This window comes from Monodon monoceros, unplaced genomic scaffold (assembly GCF_005190385.1).
Source record: "Monodon monoceros isolate NGI ecotype Baffin Bay Population unplaced genomic scaffold, NGI_Narwhal_1 Super_Scaffold_14, whole genome shotgun sequence".
NCBI classification, from domain to species: domain Eukaryota; kingdom Metazoa; phylum Chordata; class Mammalia; order Artiodactyla; family Monodontidae; genus Monodon; species Monodon monoceros.
Window position 1 is genome coordinate 26,133,747 of NW_021703770.1, and position 26,067 is coordinate 26,159,813.

General features: G+C 38.3%; 1 long non-coding RNA gene and 1 other non-coding gene across 2 annotated transcripts in view; one reads left to right on the forward strand and one right to left on the reverse strand.

The window, feature by feature from the left end:
• Positions 1-26,067, reverse strand: part of LOC114895578 — a 204,512-nt gene that overhangs the window by 52,870 nt on the left and 125,575 nt on the right. The window lies entirely within an intron of this gene.
• On the forward strand, positions 25,304-25,410 carry LOC114895704. Its single transcript, XR_003793606.1, has one exon. It is a non-coding gene; the product is annotated as a U6 spliceosomal RNA (small nuclear RNA).

A 26,067-nucleotide genomic window follows, 5' to 3' on the forward strand; every position in this document is an offset into this window, starting at 1 on the left:
TTGGATGCAAAAAGGGGAAGAATTTGTGGCAATTGTTACAATCTACCAAAACTAGCATAATATGTGAGAGAGACCTTCTAAGACAAGTCCATCACTAGTCAGAAAAATCCAAATCTTTGTACAGTTGTTTCCTCTGCCTAGAATGCTCAAAATGCTTTCCTCTCTTCCTGGATAAATTATTCTCCTCCTTGTTATCATAGCTGAGATATAACCTCTTCCAGGAGGCCTTCTCTTTGTGCTCTCATCATACTCAATACTTACCCCTGATATAGCACTTAACACACTGTATTGAAATTACCCATTTATTTTTCTGCCCTTCAACCTAGACTGTAAACTCCTTGAGGACAGCAAATGGGTCTTAGTAGCTCTTGCTTTCCCAGTGACTTAGTAATGTACCTGACTTAGTACTAATGTACATGACTTAGTAATGTACTTAGTAATGCATGAAGTAGGTTAATAAGAATTTATTGAAAAAATGTATGAACAAATAATCTATGAACTCCAGCCTTCAAATACTACTAATGTTTCCTTAAAATATATTTATATTTAATGAATCTTTAATCCTTTCTTTTTTTTTCTACTATGGAATCCAGACTTTCATTGATAAACTAAATAGGAAAGAAAGGAATTAGTAGTACTAAATATTGGTTGCAGAAAAAGTTTCCCTTGGAATAAAAAGTTAAATTATGATTTTCAAAGCTTGGTATCACAAATTGATTGTGTGACATTTAGGAAATCCACAGATTCTCACCAAGGGTACTGATTTGCCAAATAGATCTCTGAAGCTGTCTTCAGTTGGATGGCCAGTCTAAATTAGGAAACCAAGGCTAACCTAACTGGAATTCCTTCAAACTAAATACAAAATAAAAACCGAGGTATTTTGGAATATTTCCAGAAAGGTCTTAAGGGGCTGCCTGATTGCTGTTAATACATAAGGCAGAAAGCAAAGATTTCCGAAATTACATGACTCAAGGGCTAAGATTCCAGAGCTGCAGGCACAACATGAATAAGCAGGCTGCTCCGAATTGCCAGTGGAATTAGGAAATCAAAAAGAAGATGGTGAGTTACAAGAAACAGAGCTTGTCTGGGGGAAAAGATATTCTGTAGGACTGTAACCAAGAGTGCCAGCTGTAATATAAGTTAAAGTAAAATGTACAGATGTTTAATATGATGAAATAACCGAGAAGAACCCATCCCTACGTTATTCTCCAATGTAATGTTACAATGGGCCACACCTGGAATATATGTGGGTGCCCTGTATTTTTTTATCTCAGGTAATGAATATTTTTATAACCTGAGTTATGAAGGACAAAAATGAATAAAAACAACATTGAAGTCCAAAGACAATCAAGTTAATGTTTAAATATCTTGAAAGTGTTTCCATCCCAATGTTAAAACTGTCATTGTTAATCCACTGAATATTTTACAAAAGCTCAGTTAACCATGCCTTAAAATAGATAACAGTGTAACAACAGTAACAATGAACTCTAGGCTTTTTGAGTTTCTTAATACTAAGTCTCCAAAGAGACTATACCCTAAAAGGCACATTCATGTTTATTTGAAACTCATTCGTGAAATACAACCCATGCAAACTGATACAGCCAATATATTATCATTAATGTTGAATTCTTATATTTAAAAACCCAAAGACTTAGTTCATTTAATCTCCATAACAACCATGAGAGGTTTATTATTATACTTATTTTTCAAATGCAAAACTCAGAGCAGAACATTTAGCTAACCTGTCCAAGGTCATATAATTATCATATGGTATACCTAAATCTAAGCAGGTGATTCCGGAACCTATTTTCCTAACCACAGCACTAACCATATAGTAGAGGTACTATGTCCCTCATCCTAAACTGAATATTTAGCATGGATACACTTGGATGATTTAGAAACATCCTAATAGCGTCATTTCAACCTAACAAATATTTCTTAAGATTATGTTAAGTATGAAGTTTTTTATTAACCTTTTCCCTGAAAACTCATGGAAAATGTATATAAAGTGGTGGTTTTCTGGTTTCACAATTTCTCTTAAAATAATTTTACAATTGTCATATTAACCAAAAGAGGCAAGTATAAATCTGAGCCCACAAACTCAGATGTGTAAGGAATATCATTTATTCATTGTCATTATTTTTATTTAAATCCTTGTTTAAGCCTCTCTTGTGTTTAGCTGTCAAGAGATCCATTCTGTTATTATGGTACTTCCCTCCTCCCGGGTTGTTAGAGGACCAAAGTCTTACACAGTACCAGATTATTGGGGGTGGAAGTGATGGGAGTCCTTTAGTCATTACTCAGAATCTCCCTATTCCATTTCCAAAGCTTCCTGTAAGTCTGATCGCTCTGCTGCTTCTATGGCACATGTGAGGGTATGAGAATAATGAGCAAGGTTGGGAGGCCCCATACCAGGATGATTCTTTCCTGGTGCTTCAGTTTTGTAGATTTGCCATCTCTCCAGGACATGGTTATACAATGGGCAAGCTTCCTCTCTGATCACACACCTCTAATCATAGGCTTCAGATTTCTCTCCAGCGTAACCAAACTATCTCTTTTCTTCTAGATCTCAAAGGAACATCTTTTTCCCCCCACCTCTTTCAAGGACACCTGGCATGAACTCTTTAAAATTGAGTATAGGTGTTTATAAAAGGCTCCTGAATTTGAAGAACTTCTTCCTTACACTTTGAAAAAAAATCCATGTGGCAAGAAATTGCTAAAGGTCAACCTCTTTCCTCAAAAAGGCAGGAGGGAATAAATGTATCTATACAAATTAATATTTCAATGAATTATCCTTCCCTCAAGTTATAATTGAAATGATGAAGTCACAGAGTTTCCCCACCCTTGGCAGTGGCTCACTAGGAGCGTTCAAACCATTAAAGAAGAGTAGGTAATGTGTCACTCAGCTAGTTAAACACTTTTATATTTTTAAAAATCTGTTCATTTATTTCCAACTGTATAGTGAACACAGTCACTTGGATGATACATGGATCTTCCAACTTAAAATTTCTACTCCTAATTGTATTTGCTAACATTCGTTGAGTTTGAGTTTTCACTGTGCCAGGTGCAGTGTCAAGTACAAACTATTCATTATCCTCATAACATATCATATCATAACAGTATTCCCTGAGAGCAGCTGAATTCTCTTTCAAAGACCTAGGAAGCTAAGAGGTCCCATGGAAACTAAAGATGAAGCGAAGTTTGTGAAATCCCTTAATGATCAGATCTTTCCCAACTAGAAGTAAAAGAGAAGGCGTGCAAAGAAGACTACTGGCCTGGGCTGCAGATTAATTGGTTTCGTGCTATTTTACACCCTAATTGACCATCCAGCCTGGTGGGCCCAAGGAACTACCTGTCACACAAGACTGCTCACTTTGCAGAAATGCTCACTGTAGTCCAAAGATCTCAGGGAGGGATACACAGAGGAGGACAGAAGACAAGTCCCAGGCAGGATTATGAACAAAACCAAATTGTGGATGAGTTCACATAATGGATGAGCCCTCACAGTCATCAACCTTGAGTACAGTGGCAGCTGAAATACAGGCGAGCAGGAGAGAGGAAAACACACCAGTTCAGACTGGCAGCAGTATTGACACAGGACTAACAGAACAGTATTTGGACAGTGGCAGTAGCATGTTATCCCTGAAAATGACAATTAAACAAATAGCCTTAAAATAAAAATTAGGAGAGTGGACTCTGTCAATAAGACATCATTCTCTAATTTTTACTATTTTTCTTTGTACTTTGTGTTTTCTCCCGGTCTTCTATAATGAATATGCATTGCTGTTATAATCAGAAAGCTTCATACCTTCCCTATTATTCTGTAAACTGATATTCTAAAATCATCCTGACTTGAAGTACAGAATTAAAAAAAACCATCTTAACCTGTAGCATCATGATACCATGTAATGACTAGTCTTTGATTTTTTCCTAATTTTGGAAGAGAAGGTCATGAAACAGCAACTGGACAGAGAGAAAGTATTGAAGCAAAAGCATTTCTACATCATTCTTGATTGAAAAAGTACTATACTAATGGTTAAAGTGATGATACCATTCTTGAGCAGGTATGGGTGGAATAGAGCTACTGTTAATAGCTTCCGTGCAAGCAGTCAAGGCCTATTGTTTGAGAAATAATTATTAACCTCACTGTTTAACACAGTATTTTCCTTGGCCATGACGCTAATTGAAGAAAGCAGTGGGGTCATTATCTCAAGACACAACTGTGCCGAAATGACAATATGTTTCTGAACCAATGCACAGTACTGACAGACTGAATAAACTGTACAAAGGTTGATTATATAAATGATACTACCATAGTTTTTTTTCCAAACAAAAAGTGTGTTCATCTCACATATTTACTGCCTCAGGGCTGAAATAATTAAAGATCCAAGGTTCTTCAACAAATAAATTATAAGAAAAAGAAAGTGATGGAGAAAATACGTTTAGATTAAAAGAGACTGACAAGGTATATTTAGAAAAAAAGTATGGTCAAAACAAAACAATAGTGACTAGGGACACACATCTGGGTGATGAAACTACAAAAAAAGATAAATTTAAGAAGTGATTATTATAAAATCCAGGAAAGTAGTTACTTTTGAGGGGATAGAAAAGGTTGCAGTTGAGACAAAGAACATAGGAGGGATGTCTGCAATGACTGACAAAATACTTTTTCTTTACCTAAGTGGTGATGTCAAGGATGTTTGTCTTATAATAACTTATTTATCCTTAATGACTAAATTATTTCTTAAAATTAGTACATCTACACCAAAAAACACATATTTAGTATTAAATCTAGTGTTTTGTAAATTCCAACAGTGGTTCTCAACTAGAACCAATTTTCCCAGCCCTTTTCCCCATCTAGGGAGGGTTAGAAATTTGGGGTAATGGATATATGCCAAAATTAGTAGTCAGAATTACTATGAGGTCATTTTTAGTGGTCATTGTTACTGGAGCAGAGGGGAAGGGGCATTAGTAACATTATAGGGGCAGGGTCCATAAACATGTTGCGGCCCAAAAAAGTCCCATACAATAGGAAACTTATCCCTCCCAGAATGTCAAGAGTGTCATCTATGTGAAATTAAAAGATCAACAATGATCATCTACTGCCCCATTATATCACATCTATTTCATAATGCTTGTTTCTGTCCTGTAAGAATGGAAACACCATGTGTGTGTGTATGTGTGTGTGTAAAAGAATTAGTCTACCATTTTTAGGCTTAAGAATTCACTTCACAGTTTTACAAATTGTGGTTTGATTGTATATGGGCTTTAGAATCAGTCTTGAGCAAGTTACTCAATCCTTCTAGAATTCAGTTTAACCATACATAAAATGAGCATATTAGTATCTACATGTATCAATAGTTAGCTATTGATAAATAGCCAACCACCTCAAAACTTACAGCTTAAACCAATCAGCACTTATTATTGCTCAATATTCGGGCTGTGCTGTGCTGTGCTGTGCTAACCTTAACTAGGCTCACTCAGGCTTCTACAATCACCTGGCTGGGGCTGGATAGGTTAGGAAGGCTTTGCTTGGGATATCTTGGCTCTTCTCCAATATATCTCTTTTCTCTCCAGAAAGCTAGGCCAGCCTGTTCACTGGTGGTGGCAGAAGTCCAAGAGACAGAAGAGTAACGTGTAAGCATCTTTTCAAGTCTTTGTTTGCGGCAAGTTTGCCTTAGCCTAGTTGGACCAGAGCAAGTCACATGGTCAAACCCTGAGTCAGTGTTGAAAGAAATCATTAAAGGGTATGGATTCAGGGATGCTCTGGTTAGGAATATGTCCCCCCCCAAAATTCATACCCAAAGATGATGGTATTAAGGTAGGGCCTTTGGAAACCCTCATGAATGGGATTAGTGCCTTATAAATGAGGGTCCAGAGATATCCCTAGCCCCTTCCACCACATGAGAAGACAGAGAGAAAGCACCAGCTATGAATCAGGAAGAGAGCCCTCAGCAGACAATGTGACCATGTCTGCCAGAGCCTTGATCTCGGACTTCCAATCTCTACAACTATGAGAAATAAATTTCTGTTTTTTATAACCTACTCAGTCTGTGGCATTTTGTTAGCAGCCCAAATGGACTAAGAGAAGGGATATGTGAAAAAAATGTACCCATTAATACAACCAACCCACCACACTATATCACAGAGCTGTTTTGAGAATCATACATGCCAATAAATGTAAAATACTTAGTTTAGAGCCTGACATGACACTTACATTAAGTAAGTGGCTAATAATTGTTAGCAATTATGAGTGGTAAGAGGCTACACATAACATTTAAAACTTCCTACCTGGTATAGTTGAATATAACATGTTATGGAATTACGACAATGTCTGAATTCAAGACTGCTTATTTCTTGAGAAATTTTTTTAATGGTAGAAACTTTGGAAACTTCACCAAGTTACTGAAAGTTTATTACTTATATCGGGGTTGATTTAGTTTGAACCTCTTAAAAAACTGCAAAACAAACAATGAGGAAAACAGTATGAAGAACATGAGTTTTCCTAGAATCTTATTAACAATGAAATAGGCTCTTAGCAAAAAAAAATTAGAGTGAAGGTTATTTCTCTCCAATGAAGTTCAACAGACAACCCTGAAAACTCTGAACTTGAACCCCTGGAAGTTGAAAAGTATGTAGAGGTTTCTGAGCAGAGTTCTCCATTCGGTCATAAAAGCATATTCTCACTTTTAATTAAAAATTATGAAATGACATGATATTACTGGACCTTGAAAAAGCTTTAAGGAAGCAAAAGTTTTCACTGACACTTCAGAACATGCACTGGCCCTACCCACAGTTCTATTTCCATGACTAAGCAGGAAATGTGCAGACATGTGCACACAGAAGTATATTCAGTTAGGCTGCATTAGCTGAATGTGTCTGCAAAGAGAGAAGTTGGTGATACATGGACACTAGGAATACAATGATCCGCTCAGGTTAAGTGAACACCAAATAATTCCCTTCCCATTAATTATTTTACAAACTTTGCTTTCCATCAAGAAATACACAGGCAGTAAAATAGATTACATTATCAGTTTTGTTGCTAAACTAATTGTGTCTTAACAAATTATGACAAATGTTTAAAACAACATAAACGTATTATCTTACAATTCTGGATGTCTGAAGTCCTAAAATGAAGGTGTCGGCAGGACTGCCTTCCTTCTGGAGGCTTAGAAGAGAATGTTTCCTTGCCTTCACTCAGCTTCTAGATACCACCTGCATTCCTTGGCTCATGGCCCCTTCTTCCATTTTCAAAGCCACTAGCATAGCATTTTCAAATCTCTCTCTCTCTCTCTCTTTCTTTCTCTCCCTTTCTCTTTTCCTCTCTCTCCATCTGCTTCTGTGATCACATCTCCTCTCTGACTCTGACCTTCCTCTTATAAGGATCTCTGTGATTATATTGTGCTCAACCAGATAATCCAGGATAATCTCCCCATCTCAAGATATTTAATCACATCTGCAAAGTCTCTTTGAAATGTAAAATAACACATTCACAGTTTCCAAGGATTAGGAAGTAGATATTTCCAAGGGCCATTATTTTGCCTACCACTCCTGGTTAAGAAGGAGATTAGATATTTTAGATTATACAATCAATAAGCATTTCTTGACTACCAGCTACAAAGGGCTGACATTGCAAATGGGGAAAGTAATATTTGGCCTTTCTAATTTACAAGTTTATTGTAAAGATTAAAATAATATGGAACCCTCTTTACACTCGGCACGCATGTAGAATGAAGAATATGCCTCAATCAAATCCCAAAATATAATTATGCTTGAACTTTCACTTGTCAGGAGTAGCAAGAGGTTTGGTCTTTATTTCTTCAAGGCCTTAACCCTCTCCAAATATTCATTCAAAGGAAGCTCTTGTGCTTAATAGTATCCAGGAAAGAAAAGTATTTACTGTGGTGGAGAGCTACTGAGTAGAAGCTGGGTTTGACTTTGGTCATGGCCAAAGCACAGAAGCTTAGACAAATTTTCTTTTGCTTTCATTTCCATTCTTTGAGGAAGGGCAGATCCACTCCTCAGTGGAATAGTCATTAAAGAGGGCTGGGGCTCCCAAGATCAAAGCAGTTTCACTTCTCTCACTCAACCACTTCCATAGGATATACCGTATCAGGCATGAGGCCTGAGTGAAATTCGGGCAGTGTTGGTCCTAGGCAAAGAGGTTTCCAATCATTTTACCCAGAGATGTAATGGGGAATAAAATCCCCGATACAGATGCTGCCCACTGCTGTCTTCAGGGTTTCTTTACAGAAGTATTATGCTGGGCCTCAGTGTAGGCCTGACCCCCAAGTGTTACAGCCTTGGTCTTCAGATCTTTTGGGTCTTTTGTTCCCCCAGATAGGTCATCCCCAAGAAGTGCTCAATTAAAGCTGATTCCAGTGTTTGCTGCCTCAGACACAGAAAACAGTGCTCACTCTTTTCCTCCTTCTAAGTGTCATCTTTCTTTGAACTTGTGTTAACTTTACTTAACGGCTCTTGTTGCCCTCTCTCAGCAGTGGCGTTGGGTCAGGACCACCCTCAAATAAGCAAGGCTCCCTGCTTCTGAATCTCAGGGAGTGGGAGCTGAGGGAAATAAGTTGCTTCTCTCCCATACAACTCTCTGGGCTCTTCATGCAGGCGAACCCACTCCCATTAAAAGTTCTTCATGCTGACAGAAGGTGTGATGAATAAAACAGAAGCTCTCCTTGCAAGGTTTTGTCACTGGAGTGCTCTATCTGACATATATATTTGCTCACTCAAATATGTACCAAGGCCTTTTCCAGGATGACCCTGCAACTCTACAGAGTGTGGTTGGCACCTATGTTCTCTGATTGAAAATACAAATTAATTAAATTCTGGTAGGCTTTCTGGCTTAATGATAATGTACATGAAAGGACTCCACAGATTTCAAACAGCTATTTAAGTAGGAATGGTAGAAAATTTTATCTTTTATCAAGGAGTGAGGGATGGACATCACGAAAATTAGCCTCTAATCCTTGATGAGTTTATACTTAAATTATAAATAGAAGGCTAATTATTATTAAAGTATTCAAGAAAAATAACAAGACAATATTCAGTCAGAAGAGGGAGACTAACAGAAATTCAGAGAAGTAAAAAATCAGTCAAGGTTGCAGGCCAGAGTGGCCAGAAAAAGCTTCATGAAGAAGAGATTTGAATTTTAATGAGTAGGACTTGTACAAACAAAGTATTTTAAAAAACCTTCTAAGTGAGGAGAGATATGAAAGTTAAAAATAAACCCAGTGCTGGTGAGGTGAATGAGAACTGTCTTTAATATAGAGATGTGCTTAAGGGAGTAGCGGGAAATGAGGTTTTGGTAAATTTGGAGAAGTTTGTACAGCGTCTTAAAAATTAGCAAAGCATTTAGGGCCAATTCGGGGAATCCTGGATCCTGCTTCAGGCTTCTGAACAGAGGAGACACCCAAGGACAACACTGTCTTGAGAAAAGTGTAACTATATGATAAGCAGAAAAGATCGGAGGGAAAAAAAGACTACAGACTAGAGCTGTATTAACTAGGACATGATTACAGTTTCTTGGGTGCAAAGGCTTAGGAGAGCATCAGTGGCAAAACAAACAAAAACCTGATATGAGATACACTGCGGAGGGTGAAGCAATAAATTTTGCCTTTTTTTTCAATGAAGTTGATATTGAGGAGAGAGAGGGAGAGGAATTTGAAGGAGAAATCAAAGATTACTCTTTTTTTAAAAAACAGACATGGGAGAGATTCAGCAAGAGGCCAGCCAGTTGAGTGGGAAAGGTGAAGGACTTGGTTTGTATATTTGCAACTGTGAAGTGACATAACAGGGGTTGGGAACACAGGACTGCAAGCCTATAGAATCAGGGCTGAAGGTAAAGATGAATATGTACAAAAGACCAGCTACAATGGTGACTGAGAATAAGAAGGAAGAGAATCTTCTGACATCGCCTCAGGCCAGAGTGAAAAGACATACTTCGGGGCAGGCAGAACTCCCAGATCACCTCTACTGCTCAGACTCTAAGGCTCGTTAATCCTGGGGACCCTTGGTGCTATGAATATACTGTGAATATACTATGCAGACCCACTGACATCACCAAGATTCTAGGGCTTGAGCTAGGTGTCCAGGTCAGCTGCAATGTCAAGTTGAGAGAAATTCTCTCCCTGTATGCTTTAAGAAGAGCAGCAGCCCTCGTTTTCTTAGAATGGAGAATCCCCTGAAAATCAGCCATATTGCCAAAATAAAGAGGAAAACAGAATGGCTGACCATAAAAAAGGAACAGGTTTGGCGAAGCTGAATATTCTTTCAACTGGTGTGGGTAGCCTTATCCTGCAGAACATCTTCAAAAGTTACAACAAACCCACAAGACAGCTGCTTCTTTCCAAAACAGTTAATGGATTTTAGGCTAATGTACAATATTGAGAGAGGGGAGGGACAATTTATAAGTGGAAAATAAGAATAATATTTGGCTGAACATAGCTAACTGATGCTAGAGCATGCTAAGCAACTCATTCTACAAGTGCCAAAACATGATTTTCTCTTGTTTTTAGGCTTGTTTCATCAGCTGTCATTTGTTAAATACTATTTTGTTTGGAGTGGGGGCAGGGAGGAGAGCTTATTCTTGTGGTCTCTCCAGTTATTTTGTTTCTGTTCTGATTCCTCCACCAGAATGTTAAGTCATATGGCCATGAAAATTCTCCTGGCTGACTGCTGTGTTCTGTGCCCACACACTTCCTTTTCTCTCAATGGCCACATGAAATGTCAATGAGGAGCCTCAGCTTATCACTGTTTTTTTGTCATCTTCTACTTGGTAAATTCTTTTTCTCCCTTTGGCTTATAGTCACTTCCCATAAAGAAAGATACTTGTCTTCAAGATTTATGCAAAGTAATCCTCCTATTAAAACCAAATAAAATAAAATACCACTCACTCACTCAATCTAAATAATGTTTAATTGCTTCAAAAATTCACATGTTGGAAGGCTTATGCCTAAGGTTATGGCAGAAAAAAAAAGAGGTTTAGTTCCCCCAAACTTACATGTGACTGTGGTAAACACTGAAGCAGGGTAAGGAGCGTGCCCATGCTCCATGAGAGAGCATGAACTATTGTTTAGAAAGCAGTATTGAGGGGCTTCCCTGGTGGCGCAGTGGTTGGGAGTCCGCCTGCCGATTCAGAGGACATGGGCTCGTGCCCCGGTCCGGAAGGATCCCACATGCCGCGGAACGGCTGGGCCCATGGGCCGTGGCCGCTGAGCCTGCACGTCCGGAGCCTGTGCTCCGCAACGGGAGAGGCCACAGTAGTGAGAGGCCCGCGTACCGCAAAAAAAAAAAAAAAAGAAAGCAGTATTGATACAACAACTACCAAACTGATACCTACAACAAGCATGCTCATTGAGGACCAGCTAACTATTCCAGAGGGAGGGAGTGCAGGAGAAAAGGTGGTGGGGGAAAGAGAGAGAGAATGAAAAAGAATAAGAACCAGTGGGAAACCAGACCTGGGTTCCAATCCCAGCTCTAGCGCTTACTAGTTATATAATCTTGGGAAAGTTGTATCTGAGTCTCAGTTTCCTTACCTGTGAAAAGGGGATAGTGCTGCCTTCTTCATGGATGATTATAAGGAATACAAGAGATCATTTTCTTAAGCACATAATTAGTGGCTGATAAGCATCAGTCATTCATTAGTTACTAATCTAAATGAGAAGACAGGTTGAGATGAGGGTAGAGGAACAATGGAGGGGTACTTAGCATGGTCAGGGAGGGAAAGGGATACCAGCACATATTCTACTTGCTTGAGCTATTTCTCCAGGACCAGCCATGTTTCTCTCCTCTCAACACTTAATATTTTCACAATGGAGTCATAATTGCTCATGAACTAAGATGTAAAAATCCCATTGTTTCTTGGAGAAAGAACGAGTATAAAAAATAGTCTACGGTTATTACAGTAACCCTCTGAGTGATAAAAACCAGTTTCCACGGCGACATGACAGATTTTTCAGAGAAACAGCAAAAGCTCACAGTTTTTATTTCATACAAGTCATAAACGTGTGACTTTTATTACTCTGGGAGAAGGAGACTGCTGCCTAATGGGACTGTTATTTGAACAATCTGCTTCCCAATATGGAATTACTAAGTCAGTATACTCGGGCTCAGGGATGGTGGGGAAATGAACCAATCCTACCCATGTCAACTAGGAGAACACGTTCTTCTTACTGTTCATGGCAGAATCATTTTGGAACTAAGAACAACTTTGGTCCAGCTCTCTCACTTTGCCAACAAGGGAATTAAGTACAGAGTCTCTCAATCTAGTTTGGTGACTTGTTCAGAACCCACGCAAAAAGGAAATGACATGGCCAAGAGGCAAACATAGGTCTTTTCCATGAGGTCAAAATGACTATTCTATCCCTTAATCCTAACACATTTAGAACTTTGATGAATACTTAATGAATGGGTGAATGAACTCTAACTTTCAAATTAGGTCATTTTCCACTTCATGTGGCTACTGCGCCTCTTCTTTCTTAAGGATAACCTTTCCTCTCTCCTACCCAACCCTCTGGTAACTGCCCATCCTTCCCCCTTCCCTCTGCACCTAACCCCTTCTTGAAAAAAATCATTTGCACTTACGGTAGATATGCCATGTTCTCTCAATCCCCTATGACACGGCCTTTGTTATGCCCACTCTCTGGATTGTCTCTCTTTTTGCTCCACCTCTATTCATCTAGTGAGGAGGGCTTATTAGACTTGGTTTGAGCATCATCTATTCCTGGAAACTTTTCCTAGACTCCCTAATCACCTCCAGGCTGGGATAATGCCCTTCCTATGTGCTCTCATAGCATCCCTGAGTTACTCAGTTACAGTCTGCTGCAGCCTTCTGTTTACTCAACTGCATTCCTCTCTAGACTGTAAGTCCCCTGAGGACAGGAACCAAGTGTTATCTGCCATTGAAGCCCTAATGTCAGTGGAGCCCAGCATATAGTAAGTGCTCAATAAATGTCTGACAAAAGACTAGATGAGGGCTTCCCTCATGGCACACTAGTTGAGAGTCCGCCTGCCGATGCAGGGGACATGGGTTCGTGCCCTGGTCCGGGAAGATCCCACATGCCGCGGAGCGGCTGGGCCCGTGAGCCATGGCCACTGAGCCTGCGCGTCCGGAACCTGTGCTCCGCAACGGGAGAGGCCACAACAGTGAAAGGCCCGCATACTGCAAAAAAAAAAAAAAAAAAAAGACTAGATGAACGCTACTAATTAATTTCATACAACTATCTATAACTCCAGTAGCCTGTATCACTCAAAACAAAAGTAGAAATATTTCTATTTGATGTTTCCTATCATCTGAGTTTGATTTATAAAAGTGGAGGAGTTAAGAAGTAAGGCTCATACCTTCCCTTTCCCAGTGGTCTCAAACCAAATACAAGTCCCTACCTAAGTGCGCTGAGTTCTTTGAGCATGCTTTTAACACCAAGTAGAAGGCAAATGGGAGGGTTATTCCCACTGTGGTCTAAAAACCTTTGGAAAACTAAAGGTGGGGAAGGTCCCGGCATCCTATTTTTCCCAACTGATTTAACAGGATTAAATCATATCCAAACTGGCAACTCCCTTAAGGTGCCTTTCCTACCATGGCTTTGTAACCTAGGAGGCCTAGCTTTTTTCATATGCCACTACCTGTACCTCTAATATCCTCATCAACTCCACTTTGGGACATTTTTATTAAGTATCCATGCTAGTTCTCTAGGACTGCCATAAAAAATACCACAAACAGGGAGGCTTAAATAACAGAAAATTTATTGTCTCACGTTCCAAAATCCAAGGCATCAGCAGGACTGGTTACTTGTGAGGGCTGTAAGGGAAAGATCTGCTCCAGGCCTCTTTCCTTGGCTTATAGATGGCTGTCTTCTCCCTATGACTCTCCAAATGGCATTCTCCCTCTATTCATATCTCTATGTCCAAATTTCCCCTTTCTATAAGGATACCAGTCATATTGGAGAAGGGCCCACACTAATGACATCATATTAACTTGATTACTTCTGTAAAGACCCTATCTCCAAATAAAGTCACATTCTGAGGTACTGAGGGGACACAATTCTTCCTGTAACAGTACTCAGTGTCATAGACAAAGGGGTTTTGCTGGGCTGACAGACAATGTCTCATCACTCTACTGAGAATTCAAGGTATCTACACATTGTTTGATTTGCTGGTTTTCTTAGACACTATAACCTATTGCCACTACTCTTTCAGCCCAAAGTGCTGGCTAGGGTATGCTCTTCCATGTTCTTAGTTCTCTGGTTCCCTAAGGATCCCACTGCTACTATATTTAATTCAAAGAAAATTTTATCTCACTAGATTAGCTTTCTGATATGGACCCAACAGTGCCCCAAACAAAAACCCTAATTTGTTGAGCACTTAAGGTTCCAATAAATGTGTTAAGTTCTTTACTTTCATTATCTGATTTTATCCACAAAAAACCCTATGAGGTAGGTATCATTTTGGAGATAAAGAAGTTAGAGTTAAGAGGCTAAAAGATTTTCCAAGGTCACCAGGCATAAACATGGCTGAGGTAGACTTTAAATCCAGGAGGTCTGACTTCAGATAGAGAATGCTTAACCAACTTACCAGGCTATACTACTTCCCTGATTATTTTCTTTGATGCTGTAGGAACTAACCCCAAAGAGGAATTTCTAAGCCAAAAGTGATAGAATCTGGAAATGCCAAGTTCTTTCCCAGGCATTATTCTCCTCATACGTGGAAGGTCCTTCACTGTGATAGTCTCTCCCTTTGCCCAAACTCTCCAATAGGCTTGCTAAGAGTAACTAGTCTAATGGACACTACATGGCGGTCTGCTAGTAGAAGCACACCTGTCTGTACGTTCCTAATCAAATCTGGGAAAGTGGAAAGGCTTCTATTACACAAATTCTCCTAAAGACACCCCACTATTCCCATTATGCCAACCTCCCATGGTGAATGCGGAAAGCATTTAGACAAACCTCTTCATCATGCCTGTTGTGCTTAAACATAGTTAGGAGGAAAAAAATTCCCAGCTTTTATGGACTGCAATAGATGGTATCTTCAAAAGGTCCTTTTGCTGTGTTTATAACTCTAAATGATGACAAATTGGTTTGAATTAGCTCTAGAGTTTTGAAATAGGGGTGTTGCAACTTTGGAGTTTATTGGAGGCAGAAATTTCCACTTTTGACCAGACTGTCTGCTAATGTACTAAGTTATACTGAGCGTAACTCAAAAAACAAAACTGCAAAGCATTCTAACGAGCCTTTATTTGCATAACTCCTTGTGACCCCAATCAACAGCACCATTCCCCACCCTGTGGGCCTTGATGAAAATTCTGATCTCTCATTTTGGGAATTTGTTTTTCACTTTTTTGCTGTATTCCTATAGTGACCGTATCTCACAGGGCTCCTCCCCTTTGAGTGTGAGAAGTCTTTTTCAGTGTACTTCCTTGGGCACAGAAGTGGGAATAAGAGTAACGATTAACCTTATAGAGTACTTACTGACTAACAGAAACTGTGCTAGGAGTTTTTACTCATTATCCATTAATTCTTTAACAACCATATAAAGTCAGTATTAGCATCCACCCTACTTTACAGGAGTTTTGCCCAAAGCACACAGCTAGGATATGGTGGAGCCAGGATTTGAACTCCATCTGAATTATACTAAATTCCCTGTTTATGGGTTATATTGTATCCCACAAAATTATAGTTCATTCCTCAGATGGCACAGGTGCCCACAGGAGCTGGAAACCATATCTCAACTCAGTATTACTAAGCGCTTTGTCTATAGCTGCTGTTACTCAAGGAACCAACAGAAGTGTGTGTGGAGAGGGGTTAAGGGGAGAAAAATCAGAAGGATTCCTTACCTTCTTTGTAAATTATAGCAGTTTTGGAACTTCCTTATTTTAGCATCCAACATATTGTAATAATGGAGAGTGAAAATGGAATTTGCCCATTTATTATACTGGTTTTACTAAGTGGTAAAAATTTTGAATCATTTTTAGATACTCAAAAGGGAAATGAATAAGAGAATTCCCATATTAATTTTTTTTAAAGTCTCCATATAATAACTTCTAGCCCATCCAAGATTGCTTAATACCGATTAGTAATGACAATGAAAAATCATTTATGGATTTTTTTGTGAGTGTTCAGAGATACTAATGGGTTTTAGAGTTACTTGGGAATCTTCCTGAGGTCAAAGGAAGAAAATAAAGTATGAAGTGATAATAAAATGTATAAAGCGACTAATGGACAGGTTGTATACATATAATGGTTCCAGCAAAGAAAAAACATTCAATTTTTACAGCATACATTTAAACAAATGGAAATCTCACTGCCATAGCCTCTTGTCTTCACTCAAGAGCTAGTAAGGATGATAACATTGTGTATCACCACTGTCCATATCAGATTCTCAACAATTTCTCAGCCATCAGGTCACTGGCCTCAACCACCTCCACAGCCACTCCCACCCTCAGCTGCCAAAAATCTTATAAAAAGTAGTGGGAAAATAATGCCACATTTAATGAGGCACCAATAAAATGACTTGATCTTACACAGCACAAATAACTAACTAACTCAAGTATGGCTTTTACATGGCAAACATTAATGCTGCAAACAGCTCCCCACAGTCCATTGAGGGATCATGTATCTCTCCAAGCTTTTGCTATATGTGTAAGCCAACAAAATGACAATAAATCAAATGAAATAAAAAGGTGTATGATATCATAAAATTTTGAATTGTAGGAGGGAAATTCAGAGTAAAATTTAATTTGAGTATTTCATTTTAAATCACACAATAGCACTCTTGATTTCCCCAATATAGAGACAAACACAAATAATGTTTTATCAAAAATAAATGTATTAGAGATATGTAATAATGTAAATAATGTATAAAAATGATGTAACAGATATACTAGAATAATGGATACTATCATTTCAAAAGAATTTTGTCTGGAGTCATCAGTGGAGCTAATGAAGGAGGATGGATGAGATGTTTAATTGTTGTCCAATAAAACCATCTTGATTCTGGCTCACAGTAAAGTAGGTCTTAATATCTAAGGTCATCAAGTCAACTGGCTACATTATTGAGTGATTCCATTATACGCTTATTATTCTTCTGGGGTTTAGAGTGTACATAAAGTTTATATTAAGTATGCTTGACCTACTACGTAACTCTTACATACTATTCCTGTATTTGAAGAATGCATTTGTTTGAAGTAGGATGTAATTGGTATTTTCCAAATATAAAATCTCTCTTTTAGATATATCAGACTTCATAACTACAACATCCCTATAGTAAAATTAAGCTTGTTTCCAGGTTAATATTGAGCAGAGAGTCTTAAAAATGAATAGATTTCCTCATGAGCAAAATAATTCAACAAGAATTATTTTGTATAGTGGGCAACAGACTAAGCACATCGGGAATATTAAGTGATATATAATTGATAAAGTATACCCTACAAACGTTCAACTGCTATACCTTATCTTTAAACCTTAAACTGTGATCCTATTTTTAATCTGAAGAATTCACATCTGCAATATATAATTTTATGTTTTGTTTGGAAAAGAAAATTTGAACAGTCCAAAAGAATTTTTAGTACTGAGAAGGGAAGAGTAAAGCTACTTGTGAACTGGAAAGCAATAGAAGAAAACACTTTCAAGGGAATACTGGAAAGAAATATGTTAGTATTTAACCGTGATCTCATCGCATAACTATATAGAGTATCTACCTCATCATATTTTGATTTGTTCTTTATGGTACGAACATAGTTAGGGAAAATTTTTAAAACACAAATGCAGAATTACAAAACTTGGTTCCCTGCTTTCATGTTTCATTGCTACCTTCTCACATATGTGGTTTTTGTTGCAGTTAACAGTTTAAAATCTGTGTGCTCCCTCTTCCAAATGATTCACAAGTATGTGAGATAAGCTCTAGGCATCCAAGTCAAAGTCACACCACTTGCTGCCCTGTGAGAAACACACATCTAAATTCTTATCTGTCCTCACCTCTCACCCTCCACCTCTCTCCCTCCAGAGTTTTCACTAACAAGAAAGAACATTCTGTGGGAAATGTTTGTAGAAACTCTAAATGCTTTAAAATATACCAAACTAAACAGGATAATTCATGTTAGTGTGGCTCTCTGTCTTTCCAGCATCAGCTGATAAATTATCTTTTTTCTGGTACTTTAAAACATTGTGAAATAAATCTGGATGAGAGTATTTGAGAGATAACCAAAGTAAGGAGGAATAGTAAGTAATTTCCTTTAGCATGTTATAGACACACAGTCCCTCCACAATAAGAAATGCTATTTTGGTAATACCTTTATCTTTACTATGGTTTACAACTCCAGGGTTTTCAAATGCAAATATTCTTTTGAATCTTTTGAATCTTTTGAATGCCAATTAAGTGCATGCTCAGTGGACAGATATTATGAGAGAAATGAAAGATATAAAATAGAGTGGCTTATCTTTAAAATATAAAATATTTAAAATTCAGTTGACGATGCTATATATTTTTTAATAAGATACACAGATTTATAAATACGTATGTATAAGTTTTTTGACAGAGGACCACAGAAAGAGTGCTGGAATCCATGAAATTCATATAAGAAAGAAGCAATCACTTTTTTGTGGGCTGGTCCAGAAAGGTTTTACAGAGAGTTGGACCTTGAAGTATGGATAGAATTTCAATAGTTAGGAAAGAGTGGAATAGTGTGAGCAAAGGTCTAAAAGTTAGAAAACCCTAAGCAGATTCTGGAAAAAGTGGAAATAATTCACAATGGTCACCCAAATTCTGGTGCTTTAACAAGAGATGGTTTCATTAATTATTCTTCACCTTTCTTCCTGATTAGAGATTTTAGACACTGAGAAGATTATGGTGGTGTTCCCATTCATACTCACACATATATATTTAAAATAAAAGGAAGAGAGCCTTTAAAATGAGTCAAAGGAAGTCAAAATTCTGATTTGTTTCATTTTGGAATAATAAAATCTATTGGGTGCGGTGTTGTTGGTTCCCCTACTTTGCTGATGAATTAAGTTTACAAGACTGTGTTTATCCTGCCACTGGGAAATCCAAGACTATGGCTGGCAGAATTAACCTTAAGGAACGCAGTTATATCTCCCAAAGTTTTTAGTTTTTATATAAGGAAAAGATTAGACTCAGAATTCTTCAACCTCAGCACTATAGATATTGGGGGTCAGGTGATTCTTTGTTGTAGGGGACTGCCCTGTGCTTTGTAGGGTAGTGGGCAGCATCCCTGGGGCCTCTACCTACTAGACGGCAGTAGCAGTTGTAACAACCAAAAATGTGTCCAGATATTGCCAAAAGTCCTCTGGGGACAAAATCACTCCTTAAGAACCAGGGGTTAGAGGAAGGCATTAAAACTAGTGAACAGGAAAACCCACCAAATTTCCCCAGAAAATTCAGAAATACCTTTCCAAGCTCTATTTGCACTTATATATTAATTGACTATTTAGGAGTGAGAAGACACTTATTGTGTGTATTGTCTGTTACCATCAGTATTGGGCCAAGAGATGAGTAGGTAGATAACTAATTATATACAAGCCGAAAGATTAACACAAATCAGGAAACCATTAATGGCTATTCACAGCCAACACAGAAACACTGTTATCTGCACCTGTGAGAAACATTTGATACAAAACAATGAAGCCATCAGAAAACTATCAGTTTGGGGGATAAGTTGTTTTTTGAAATTTGTGGCTTCCTTGAACTTCAAAAGCCAATAGAGGCAGTAAAACTAGATCCCACTTGGAAAGGTATTTGTTTATTCTGCTTATCTGCAGCCAAAGCTAACAATCTTAATGGTTTTAAACACCTTAATATTTCACAGCATTGGGAAGGCCTAATTTGCAGATAGACATATCTATCTATACATGAGCACATGTCTTCATGAGAGCCTTGACATACAGTCAAAACTAACTTAAAAGCATTTAGACTTAATTATTTCTAAACAATGAGTCAAGGGCAAACAAAATGGTGAGCTGGTTATCTTTTTTTTTTCTCAGTTAAAATATAAAGTAGAATTTAAAAAAGAAGAAAAGAAAAGGAAAGGAAAGGAAAGGGAAGGGAAGGGAAGGAAAGGAAAGGAAAGAAAAGGAAAGGGGAAAAGAAAAGAAAAGAAAAAAGAAGAAAAGAAAACAAAAGTGAAGAAGAGGGTAAGCAAAACAAAATCTCATCGCCATAATCTCCCTGCCACTATTCTGAGAACAATTCTGAAAGATATTTTTTATACTCCTAGACTTTTAAGCAACCTGAATGTAGGTACCATGTTACTTTCATCTTTATATTCCCAGCTCATAAAACATGGCTTATATAGTAAGTACTTAATACAGGTTTGTGATGTGAATTAATAAGATGAAAGAAGGAAAAGAATATCAATTAAAAACTCTGAAATATATGAGTATAAAGTTGACTATGAAATAATTTTTAATATGAACTCCCCTGTTACTATTTTTATTCACAGAGACTCAGCCTCTCATTCCAAAATTTTATCCTTTTACATGATCAAATCACACATTACTGAATTATAAAGTACTTATATAATTTCATGGGATTCCCAAAACAATCCTATGAAGTAAATACCATTATTCCTCTCATATAGAAAACACAATATTACAAGCTCAGAAAGGTTAAGTGATGCCCAAGGCAGTAAGTAATAGAGCAGGACTCAACACAAGCTTCAATTCTAAGCCACCCTGAGTATATAGTATCTCAAGTGATGTCAGTGGAGAATAACATTTAGCTTGCTGCGGTGTTTCAATTGCACATAGTTGTTAAAAAAAACATGCACTGGTGTCAGGATCCCAGCCCCACGAATTACTAGTTTTGGATCTTGAGCAACTTCAGCTCTCTGAATCTGTCTCTTCATCTGAAGAACTGAGTGATAATATCTACCCCATAGATTTGATATAAAGATTAAATGAGATAATGTGTTTAGCAAACTTAGCACTTACCCCCTCAGTAGTAACCATTGCCATATTTCATCCCCAATCCAAAGGAATCTATGTCATAGTGGATACTGTTTATGTGGAGTTCTGAAGGTATCCAGGCCATTTATGGCAACACCAGCACTTTCTGGTTTTCAGAACCTCTTGTCACTATGCCCTTTTATAAGCTTTTACTCCGTAAAAGTTGAATTCTCTGATTACTCAAAATTTGAATAGATTACATGTTAAGATATATGTGAAGTCCTGGGTCTGGGTAAGTAGAATTTGATGGTGGAACGTAAAAGAAAGCTTTCTAGCTAAAGAATTCACTAGGAAGATTTTTGAAAGTTCAGTTCTACATTTGTAAAGTTTAGGAGGCAATATAGGTCTCTTGCATGAATAAAAATAAAGAGTGCTTCTCTGCTTATTTGGGGATTGACACTGTTGTAAATGCTATACATATATTAGCTCATTTCAACCTGACACCAACATACATGAGGTAGGATTTATCATCACCATCCTCATTATACACAGATGGGGGAACAAGTACTGAGAAGTTAAATAACTTGACCAAGTCAACCCAGCTAGTAAGTAACGAGATGATTTGAATCCAGAGTTGCTGCCAGAGTCCATGCTCATATGCACTGTACTGTACTGCCCCTCTCCAGAGTATCCTATCACTAATCAATCACACATTCACAAGGAGTCTACAGAATGGTGCAGTCACCCCTGTACATTTCACATCAAGCCTTCTGTCAGTTCACAGAGACGTCTGTAGCACATGCTGTTGATATCCTGCTCCACACTTTGACTCCCCAGTTCACTTACAGCTACAGTACAATTCATGACAAATGGACAACTTCTTACCTGGGTTTCTCTTGACCCTGCCTGTCTAAAGGCTTTTTCAGGGACTATGGAAGCAGGACCTACCAAAGACAGGCACAACCTACAAGTACAGGAGAATTAAAGACCCTAGGGGCAAACTTCAATTAATGCAAAATAGGAATTAATAAATGCCCAGTTTCCCCATCCCATTCACTTTCTCAAAGGGCCCCTAGTGGAACTGAGTCCAGTTGGCCCACAGCAGTAAACTGTTCATTAAAATACCTGGTATTGGCTCTCTCCACCTCCTTGTCTCACTTTCCACACGCCCTCACTTATGTTTTCTGGGATCATCTTTTAAATAGGCTACCTGCACCCATGGCCTTTTCTCAAGTTCTGCTTTGGAACAACCCAAATCAAAGTAAATCAGCTGGGCATCCAGAAGTTGCTTGCTGTCTACAATCCCACGATCCCCTTGATCCCAGCTCCATCTACGTCAGCTTGCCAAGGACCAGGCTTCATGGGAGGAGCATAGTGGAATGATGAGGGGCTTCAGAAGGAGGCTTTGATTCTTTGTATTCTTCAAATTGAAACAAAAACAAACACTTCCTCTTGCTGATGTCGACCATTCTCATAATATTGCTTCAATAGGTTGTGATGCTAACCAAATTTCTTTCTCTCTACATTTACTAAAGACTTCCTACCAAGAAGAAAGAGTAGGGGTAGAGAACGGGTAAGAAGAGAAGAAAACACCATACCACCAAACAAGGATTACAAAAATCAAAAAAGTTATTAGTGTATCTAAAAAGATTGCTATGAATGTGCTGTGTGTGTCATTAGGAAGCTGAATGATCCTACGAAGTGATATCCTTCTGAGATATGGGATTCAGTGGAAAGAGTATGCACAAACCTTGAGACATACATACCTGAGTTTGAACTTCAACTTTATCAAAAAGAGTATGAAATTAGGGAAATTAACTTCCTGAAGCCCTATTTTTCATACATATACAATGGTGTGGAAATATTTGCCTCTCAAAATTGTTAAAGATTTAAATGAGATAAGGTATGTGGAACTTGCTGGCAAGTGTTTAATAAAATTGTTTTCCTTTCCCTGTCTACCCATGCCCCATCCCGATCTACCACCCCACAGAGAAAATACCATGGAAAATTTTCTTAATGATCTTCAATCTTACACATGTAGCGATCTCTGCTGCTCTATTGTATTAACGTCCTGGAAATTCTTCTACATTTTTATGGTTAAAAAAACTAATTCAGCGAGCATTTCTTTTGTGGGCATTATGTGCCAGATTCTGCAGGCTAAGTAAGGAAAAGTAAAGAATCAGGGCAAGTCAGGGAAGATGAAAATAAACATCAGATATTGAAACTACAGAGCCAAAGACGTGGGAAGTAAATTTAAGACAAGTGAATAATAGCTTCTATTATGTGCCACTGAAATAGCAAGGAAAATAGATAAGCCTCCCTATCCCTATGACAAATGGACTAGTTTTCAACAAACTACTTTTTTTAAAAGAAGCAGCAGCAGCAGCAGCAAAGGGCACAGACTACCTTTTTTTTTTTTAACATCTTTTTTTGGGGTATAATTGCTTTACAATGGTGTGTTAGTTTCTGCTTTATAACAAAGTGAATCAGCTATACATATACATATATCTCCATATCTCCCCCCTCTTGCATCTCCCTCCCACCCTCCCTATCCCACCCCTCTAGGTGGTCACAGAGCACCAAGCTGATCTCCCTGTGCTATGCGGCTGCTTCCCACTAGCTATCTACCTTACATTTGGTAGTGTATATATGTCCATGTCACTCTCTCACCTCATCCCAGCTGACCCTTCCCCTCCCCGTGTCCTCAAGTCCATTCTCTACGTCTGTGTCTTTATTCCTGTCCTGCCCCTAGGTTCTTCAGAACCATGTTTTTTCTTTTTTTTTTAGATTTCATATATATGTGTTAGCATATGGTATTTGTTTTTCTCTTTCTGACTTACTTCACTCTGTATGACAGACTCTAGGTCCATCCACCTCACTACAAATAACTAAATTTTGTTTGTTTAGATGGCTAATATTCCATTGTATATATGTGCCACATCTTATTTATCCATTCATCTGTCGATGGACACTTAGGTTGCTTCAGTGATAGACTACCTTTTATCTCTGATTCCAGCATAGACTCTTCTACCTTTCACATTTCTCCCATGGAGTTATGTGGCCCCTAATTAAGAGGATCAACAAAAGCAAGTTTTGTACATAAGTGTACTTCATAATGTTTTGAATAACTTTGCAAAATAATCTAACTTTAAATCAGAGGAGCATGCATGTAAGTGAATAACTACTCTTCCAGAACCTGAAACCTCCTTTAACTCTTAGAGCTTAAGCCTTCTCAGGGCAGGACCCACATTTAAGATCTGACTAGAAAGCTGGAGAGGATGCCCACCCACAGTTACATCCATTCCATAGAGACAGAGAAAAAGCACAGGGAGCTGTGGCCTGGGGTCACCCAAGATCCAGCTTGCACTAAAATTTATTACATATATTGCGGTGGCCCATTCACTTCTTTGGTGACTGGAAATTGTGGATGGTGGACAGGTCTCAGCCCTCATGCTGAGTCACAGGATCAATGCAACATCCGTACATGCGTGTGGGATTCAGAGAAGTCCAAAACCCTCAGCAGGCCAATACTCCCGTATCTCCAATCTTCAATAACTACTTATTTTGTAAATTACTCTGCTTATTTTTGGAAGATTTTTTAAATTATTACTCAGAGTTCCTAATTTCTCTTCCTAGTTTCTGTTCCTGGGAAGCAGTATTTCATAGAGGTAACAATATTTCTTAACTAGAAATATAACTTCTTGACTTGAATACTTACTCTGCCACTTAATAGCCATATAAGCTCTCTGTGCCTCAATTTCCTCACCAACAGAATTAGGATTGATAATAACACTTATATGATAAAGTTGTTCTTGGGATTAAATAAAGGTTTAAAACTGTGCTGTAGGGCTTCCCTGGTGGCGCAGCGGTTGAGAGTCCGCCTGCCGATGCAGGGGACACGGGTTCGTGCCCCGGTCCGGGAAGATCCCACATGGCGCAGAGCGGCTGGGCCCGTGAGCCATGGCCGCTGAGCCTGTGTGTCCGGAGCCTGTGCTCCGCAATGGGAGAGGCCGCAACAGTGAGAGGCCCGTGTACCGCAAAAAAGAAAAAACAAAACAAACAAAAAACTGTGCTGTAAGCTATTATGTCTGGTACAAATATATAATAATTTTCTTTCTTAGAAATGAATACTTACAGAAAGGAGACAATGATTTACCAGGTTCTTTGATATGGCCCTGGGCTGCCCATAGCATTATCAACCTTATAAATACTGGACAATGGTGCAAACAATGATGATCCATTATCATGGCTTATATTTTGCTGCCTGGGTGAAATTGTTTGGGTGGTTACTAAAACTTCTCTATTATGTCTGTTTTGTCACATTAATCCATCTAAAAATCAAACCAGTGCATAAGGTCACTGAACCATTCTTTTCTATTTCAACAAAAAACAGTAAATGTGTGCTCACTTCGGCAGCACATATACTAAAACTGGAACGATACAGAGAAGATTAGCATGGCCCCTGCGCAAGTATGACACACAAATTTGTGAAGCGTTCCATATTTTTAACTGACAAAGGATTAATCTCCAAAATTTATAAGCAGCTCATGCAGCTCAATAACAAAAAAACAAACAACCCAATCCAAAAATGGGCAGAAGACCTAAATAGACATTTCTCCAAAAAAGATATACAGATTGCCGAGAAACACATGAAAGAATGCTCAACATCACTAATCATTAGAGAAATGCAAATCAAAACTACGAGATATCATCTCACACCAGTCAGAACGGCCATCATCAAAAAATCTAGAAACAATAAATGCTGGAGAGGGTGTGGAGAAAAGGGAACCCTCTTGCACTGTTGGTGGGAACGTAAATTGATACAGCCACTGTGGAGAACAGTATGGAGGTTCCTTAAAAAACTACAAATAGAACTACCATATGACCCAGCAATCCCACTACTGGGCATATACCCTGAGAAAACCATAATTCAAAAAGAGTCATGTACCAAAATGTTCATTGCAGCTCTATTTACAATAGCCCGGAGATGGAAACAACCTAAGTGTCCATCATCAGATGAATGGATAAAGAAGATGTGGCACATACATACAATGGAATATTACTCAGCCATAGAAAGAAACGAAATTGAGCTATTTGTAATGAGGTGGATGGACCTAGAGTCTGTCATACAGAGTGAAGTAAGTCAGAAAGAGAAAGACAAATA